The 7,174-nt window shown below is 59.6% G+C and overlaps 1 protein-coding gene and 1 long non-coding RNA gene across 9 annotated transcripts in view; one reads left to right on the top strand and one right to left on the bottom strand.

Annotated features, from left to right (window-relative positions):
- Positions 1–81: 81 nt before the first annotated feature.
- The window catches only part of JADE2 (jade family PHD finger 2), a 52,734-nt gene continuing 45,641 nt past the window's right edge, over positions 82–7,174 (top strand). For 2 of the 7 annotated variants that reach the window (XM_040622434.1, XM_040622431.1), the window contains exon 1: positions 5,288–5,682. The gene's annotated coding sequence lies outside the window, so the exon portion shown is untranslated. Of the gene's footprint in view, positions 227–1,457; positions 1,796–1,997; positions 2,061–2,416; positions 2,536–5,287; positions 5,683–7,174 lie in introns of those variants that run through there. The other 5 variants (XM_040622432.1, XM_040622437.1, XM_040622436.1 and 2 more) reach the window with 5 other exon arrangements.
- On the bottom strand, positions 2,062–3,466 carry LOC121100750. Of its 2 annotated transcripts, none has more exons than XR_005832526.1 (3): positions 3,310–3,466; positions 2,726–2,846; positions 2,062–2,484 (listed from the first exon to the last, which is right to left on the bottom strand). It is a non-coding gene; the product is annotated as an uncharacterized LOC121100750 (long non-coding RNA). The 2 variants fall into 2 exon arrangements; XR_005832525.1 differs by having other exon boundaries at positions 2,726–2,804.

The following is a 7,174-nucleotide window of genomic DNA, read 5'->3' as shown; positions in this document are numbered from 1 at the left end:
CCCCCCCCCCCCCCCCCCCCACCCAGGAGGCCAGCCCTGCTCCTTCCTCGAGAGAAGGTGAGCGCGGCGGGCGCAGCGGGTTGGGTGGGTGTGGCCCGCGGCTCCGGGAACGGACCCAAGGCCCCGCCACCGCCCGCGAGCCGCCCGACAGCCCGCCTGCCTGGCGAGCGCAAGCGCTTCTTCCAGAAACTGCGAGGATCCGAGCGCACTGTTTGTGCACCACAAGGTCAAGTCGGGAAGTGGAGCCGGAGGAGGAGGGGCGAGGAGGCGAAGGGTGGGGAGAGGGGCGCCCCGCTTCCTCGCCAAGTGCCAGCCTTTGGAAGTTGCCCCCTCGGTTTTTAACCCTTTAGGGGTAATGGGAAGGACGAGCTTGGGGGGAAGGGGACACCGCGGGGCAAACTCCTATTGGGACCGGGAGGAGCAGCTACCCACCCACCCATCACTGCGTTCCCCACCCCCCGGAAATGCGGGGCAGAGCTGGTAGCCCGGAGGCACCCGAGCGGGGAGGGGGCAACGAACCCAAGAGGGACCCTCTCTACGGACCGCCCCTCTTCTTGAGGTCGCTCACAATTTCAAGTTTCCCCCGCCCGGGATGTTAGTTTCCATCTGCTGTGGGTGGGGGAGGAGGGCCGCGCCCCCTCCCCCAGACTCGCGCGCGCGCCCCTCCCCTCCGCTCCTGCCAGCACTTTCTGCTCACTTCTGGCGCTGCAAAGCGCCACGCGATTTATTCGATTCGCATTTTTAAACCCGCGATTCGGGAGCAGGGCCTAGGGCGAGGGTCTTCCAGCATTGGAGCTCCGGGAGGCGGGGTGCTCAGTGCAAACCTCGTTCCCTCCGCGAGTGTCGCCTTCAGGCTGTTATTTGCAAAGAAACGTCTTTTTGACGCAGGGAGAAATGGCAAATTTTAAGTACGTCATTAATATGGCGCCAAAAGATTTTTTTAAGTATAAGCTTGCTTTTTTTTTTTTTTTTTTTTAAGGTTGCGGGGGGCGCCGCCCGGGTCTGGGGCGCGAAGGGGGCGGAGTGTGAGCAGAAAGTGTGAGTGAGAGAGTGGAGGGGCGGGGTATGTGTGTGAGTGTGTGAAGTGTGAGCAGACCTGATGGGACTTGCACGGGCGCAGCCGCCGCTCGGGCCCGGCCCTGGGGACAGGGCGGGCTGGGGGCGCCCCAGAGCCCATGGGGAGTCTGGGCCCGAGGTGCAGGCAGACGGGCGGCCCGGCAGAGCACCCTCCCCCCGAGGCCTGCAACGCTACCTGGACCCGCTGCCGAAGCCAAACAACTGGGCGGGGGGTGGGGCGGGCGGCGGGGGGTGTCAGGAGTGGAGATCCGAGTGAATAAGAAAAAAGTGGCTACTCCCCCTCCCTCGCTCCTCCTGCCCGCCCCCACCCCACCCCCACCCCAACACATTTTTTTTTCTAAAGAGATCACAAGGAAGTCTTGGTTTAAAAAGAAACAGAAACATACACAGGGGGATTGGTGAATGGTGCCGCCCGCGGCCATCGCAGTTGGAGGCTATTTTGGGGGGGGGGTGAGTAGCGTCCATGGAGTTACTTTGCGCCCATTCCTAGCGGCAAGGGCTTAGGTCCAGCGGGCTGACCGTCCCCAGCAGGGGTGCGGGGCCGGGGACGCCGCGGGCCCGGCCGCCTCCCTCGCCGCGACCCCGGATGGATGCGCGCCCCCCGCCCGCCCGCGCCGGCCCCAGGAGCTCCGGGTTTCGGGAGCATCCTTCCCGCGCCGGCCCCCGCCGCGGCGCGTAGTCCAGGGCAGCGCCCCTCGGAAGGGCACCGCGGAGGAAGGTAAGATCCAGACCCCAGCGATGGGCCCTGCGCATCTCCACGGCGTTATTTTGTGTTTTTGCAACAGATCTGCCAGCGCTCCTCGCTCTCTCTCTCTTGCTCGCTCGCTCCCTCTCTCTCCTGCTGGCTGCCTGTTCTAGGAAGCCAGGGCGCGGGGGGATGCACAGCACAGGGGAGAGAGATTGCGCATGTTGGTCAGTCGTGTTTTAAAGAGTACATTGCAGGGAGGCTGAGAGGGGCGCATGCAACAACAACTTTTGGAAGGGTGAGCTTGGCGACCTTCTTTATTAATGACTGCGGCAAAGCGCCCCCGGGCCGGTGAGGGGGCGCGGGCGGGCGGGGGCGCGCCAGGGCTGCAACTTGCCCCGCGGGCTCCGGCCGCGCGGAAGGGCTGCGGCGGGAGACAGCCGTGGTGGGGAGGTCGTTCTGCCGGGGATGGGGGTTCGGAGGACCTGGAGCTATCTGCCCTCCTGTCGCCCTGAGTTTCATTTTGTTGATACGCAGCACGTCCGGCCGCCGAACCGGGCTGAGCCGGTGCACATGACTCCGCGCTGGGCTCACGTGCAGCGGGTCCGGTCCCAGACACCTTCCGGGGGCCACCGCCTCCGCCCTGTCGCCCCCTCTCTGGGCTGGGTGCACGCGGGCGCTGCACGCGGGGGCAGCATGCTCAGCTCCCGGGCGCGGAGGCTCTGCACAAATTAAACACAGTGTTTTGGAGGGGCGGGGGACACCCTTTCCAGGTGAGTATGCCGGGTGTGCAGCCTCGGCGTACGGGGCGGGGGCTGGGGTCGGGGGCAGCCCCCCCCCCTCCGGGGCTGCGCGGGAGTCCGGCGGGGGAGAAGCGCTGGGAGAGTGGAAATGTACCGGCTGGGGCCGGAGCGGCGGGTGCGCGCCCGCGGGGCGACGGCAGGGGGCGTGGCCCTTGTTTACCTTCTCCCAACTCTGCCGGTTCGCGTCCCGCTTCGGGGACGGTACTGCAGTCCCTGGCCTCCGCCTCCGTCCCTGCGCCCTGGGTGGTACCGGGAAGATGTAGGCAAGTGGCAGTCTCAGCCTGGGACATACACACCTGACCCTCAAATAAGTGACATTGCAGCCCCAGCCCCCACCAAGCACCGCTGCAGTCCCTCTCCCGGATCCCCGGCCGCGCCCCGCCCCCGGCAGTGGCATCTTCCCGGCCTCACCTCCTTCCTCCCTCTCTCCCTCCCTCCTTCCCACCCACTCGCCTGCGCCTGCGGAGCGGCACCCGCCCGCTTCCTCCCCGCCTGGGAGCTGACTTGTGGCTCCCTCCGGTCCCTTCCCGCCTATCCCTGAGCCTGAGACACTCTATTTTTCAGGCCAAGAGATGAGAAGGGGTCAGCTTGGCGATTCTTAGCTGTTACATCAGAAGATGGGGATGTCTGCGAGACAGGCAGGAAGGCTTCGCTGTGGCTTCCAGAGGCCCAGGACACCCCCCACACACCCAGTCCCCCGCCACACGTAGCTGCCCACTTCCCAAGAGGCTCGGCTCCTCTTACCCGCTTCACCTAAAGCCCTCCCCGCGCCCCAGGCGTCAAGTCCGCTGCCCCCGGCCGGAACCGCCTCTTGCCCTTCCTTCTCCGGGGCCGGAGCCCCCCGCAGCACCTCCGGCTCCTCCTCCCGGCTCCCGCGGTCGGAATCACGCCGGCGCGCCTCCAGCCTGCGGTCCCGCGAACTGCCACCAGGGGCAGGCTGGAGGCGCTCGCCACCGCCTCCCAATAGCCTAGCCTCGGCCGCGGGCCGGGACGCTTTTTTTTTAACCACCTTGGCTGCAGGTCTCGTGCCCGGGGCTGGTGGGGGCGGGAGGGGCCGTGGTTCCCTTCGCCCTGAGTCAAGGGCACGTTGCACTGGGTGACTCTGGTCTCTGCAGATTTCCAAACCTTGCTCCCGCGCTTAGCACCCCTCGCTCATCCACTGCGGGACACAAAGTTTTACCCAGAGGCTGAGTTTGTAGGGGGTCATCGGGAGGCTTTGGGTCTGCCCTTAGAGCGGCGCTAAAGAGGATTGGGGAGGGGCTGAGAGGGCAGGACTGGCCTGCCGCCTTGCCTTTGTTGGAAAGGGGAGGAGCCCTGAGCTTTGAGCCTAGACTAGCTGTCAGGACGTCCCCTTAACATTTCTGTTTGCAAACTGAATCAGGGGCCCAGGTGATGGTACGGCTGCCTGGCCCCTCCTTCCACAATGGCATTAACTCCCTCCCTTCACTGGTAAAATTCCCAGTAGGACATTTGGCAAAAGGGCCGTGCAAGGAGCTGCCAACCGGGCCTGGCCCTGTTTCCTGGGTTCCCAAGGTGCTGGCTTCTCCCCTACCCTGACTTCCTCTCTCACCTTAGGGCCCCAAGTGAACGCACCATCCCTCCCGTCTCTTCTTCCTCCGGCGGGTTGGGACTTGCAAAGCGATCTAACAAGCAGAGGAGGAAAATAACAACAGAATAACTGTAAGGGGAAGGAATGAGTAATAAAGCCGACCCAGGCAGGGAGGAGGGCTTTCATGTTTAAGAGACGCTATTTGCTTTTTAGGTCACAGGCTGCAAAACAGGCTTTGATCCGAAGTGGGCGAATAATTTATTGAGAAAGTTTGCATGGTAGGGGAAAAAAAGGGATGTTTGTTTGATCTGGAGTCCTCTCAGTTGTCCCAAGTGCTGTTGGGTGTTGTTTGGAGTGGAAAAGCATTTGGTTCTACAGCAAATCCCTCGCAGAGGGAAGTCCTCGCCCCAGGCAGCAGGACTTGAAGTGAATGTTGGTTTTGAAACTGTTTGGCCAAAGGTCTCTCCAGCACTTTTGGAGATGAAGTGTTTAAGGACAAAGTTGTTTGGACTTGGGATGCAGCAAATGTTTCCAGAACATTTCCCATCCAGCATGCTTTTCCTTTGCCTAAGTTGCACAGCTAAATGGCCAGTAACACTAATCCAAGAGAGCTTCCTCTCGGCTTTCATTGGCAGGTGAGGTGGACTGCTCGTCCCAGCCCCCAAGGTGCACATTAGAGTCTTGAGGGTAGGCCTTTCACATTGACTACCACATTCTTGGGGTGGGGTTGAGGGGAGGGGGTGCAGGGTGTTCTGGTTAACTGGAGTTCCAAGTAACAGGGAGGTAGTTGTCTTATACCCAAGAATGGGTTCAGTGACTTCCAGTACAAATTCTTCACAACTCATCCAGCAGGCTCCTTGCAGACCTCACAGTTAGTTCTGTCTTTAGGTGCTCCAGGGGAAGGTCAGGATGGTGAGGAGGGGGTGCCCCTGGCCTGCTTTGTCCTTCATCCACATAGGACCCTGACTGTGTGGCTCAAAGCTTAGGAACCCAGGAAGATTCTCAGATAACCCATAGGAATCTGGAGTACCCCAGCCACACTCTGGGGTTGTAGGCCTGTGCACGGTAGCCCGGGGCGTGGGGGGGGGGGTGGCGGGCAGGGTGCACCACCTGGAGTCAGGTAGCTTGGGTTGGAATGCTGTAGCTATGCAGTCACCAGCTGTGACAATTGCTTTGTGCCTCACTTTCTTCATCTGCAAGTGGGGTTAATAAAAATCCCTACCCCATGAGTGTATGGATTGAGCGATATATTGCATAAAGAAGATTAAACCCAAAGCCAGGCATGTGGTAAGCACTCGATTGGTATTGGCCATTTTTACTATTATTATTAATGATCTGGAGAGGGCCCAACTGCAGCTTTGACCTTTGATCTCTCCCCTTTAGGCTAGGCCAGAGAGCGAGCTCCCTTCTCTGAAGAAGGGATCGGAAGGACCCTGCAGTTGCCAATGGGCAGCCATCTGTGGGAGCGAGCGGACTGAGCTTTGCCCTCTCTGAGGTGGAGGGTAGGGTGAGAAGGTGCCGAAGGACAAAGTAGACAAAGCCCCTTTCATTCTTCCAGGACCCCCTAGGTATGTCCCCAGAACTGGATTTGGGGGGTGGGTGTGGGCAGCATGTTCCAAGGGAGCTGGGTACCCTCTGGGACACTTGGAATTGCAGGTGGGCAAAGATGAGTGTTGGAGGAGGGCTCAGGCGCCCCTATGCTCAGAGAAGCAAGTTTGAGGGTCTGTGTCTACAAAATCATTTCTGTAATGGCAATTACTGTCCCCGAGAAGGCATTAAAGTTAATGAGAGATAGGAAAGAGCGGGGCTCTGACCCCCGCTTAAAGCGGTTTAAGAGCGTGCAGCTCTTGTTTTCTGAATGTCTGGCCTTGCCGACACAAGGAGGCTCTGAGGACAGGTTTTCCAGCCGAAATATCATTAAATTGTATTAGCATCTTATTACACACACGCCTAAGCGGTCTGCCTCAGACAGGGAGAGTTTTTGTTTCTCTTTGAAAGATTGTGTCTGGAATGGTAAATTGCCTGGTTGAAAGCCGCCCCCCCCCCTTTTTTTTAAGGAGGAAGACGAAGTCCTGCTGTGTGTGGTGGCGGGCAGGGCAGGCCTGGTGGCCCCCAGAGAGGAGAGGCCGGAGGCCAGGTTGGGGTGTTTTAACTGCCCAGGGAGCGGCTGCACTAGCAGAGCTGAAAGGCCCACTGTTCCCAGGGTCAGCTGGAAGAGCGTTAATGGAGGCCCAGGGTGTTTATTTGAGTTTATTTGCGGAGAGGTCTTTAAAGGGGGCTGGCATTGGGCATTGGTGTTTCAAGTCCAGACCCAAGGCCCCCACTAAGACCAATGGCTAGTGCTGCCAAGAAAACATCTGCCACCAAATTGCTGCCCTATTACTGAGTTGACATTGATCATTAGCCAGGAGCCCAACCAAATAAAGCCTCCTGGAAAATGTGTGAGGTTAAGATGGGGAAGGCAGGCTGTGAAAACAGGACGAAATCTTGGCCTGGGGTGTTTGTTCCTGCAGGCTGCAGGCCGGCCAGCTGGGCTGTGTGCTCCCCACACTTCTACAGGGAGGGGACAAGGACATACTCAGCACTCCCTGGGTACCGAGCCCCTACTATGTGCTGGGGATAATGCGAGGGGCCACCGGGGCTCCCACAGAGATCCAGACAGACCTGCTCCTTACTCTCCTCTCCAAGGAGAAAGACTTTCAACACGTAGATCAACAGACAGTAACTGTGGTGGGTGCTCTGAAGATGTGGACTAACAGCGCTGTGGGCGCTCTTTAGATAAGGTAACTGGCGTAGACCTCCTTGACGTTTAAGCTGAAATGTGAAGGATAAAAAGTCAGACATGCACAGACTCCATAGAACCTTCCAGGCAGAGAGCACATCCTGTGCCCAGGTCCTGAAGCATGGAATATTTGGCTTCTTTCAGGAGATGAAAGGAGACCAGTGTAGCTAGAAAGCAGTGAGGAAGGGGACAGTGGTCCCTGTGAACTTGTTGAGGTAGGGAGGGGCCGGATCATGTAGGATATTGTGGTCAAGAGCTTGAGTTTTGTCCTTTGATCA

The sequence above is a fragment of the Ursus maritimus genome, unplaced genomic scaffold, assembly GCF_017311325.1.
Source record: "Ursus maritimus isolate PB19 unplaced genomic scaffold, ASM1731132v1 scaffold_5, whole genome shotgun sequence".
Classification (NCBI taxonomy): Eukaryota; Metazoa; Chordata; class Mammalia; order Carnivora; family Ursidae; genus Ursus; species Ursus maritimus.
The sequence above is the reverse complement of the archived record's forward strand: the minus strand, read 5'-3'. Positions and strand labels throughout refer to the sequence as shown.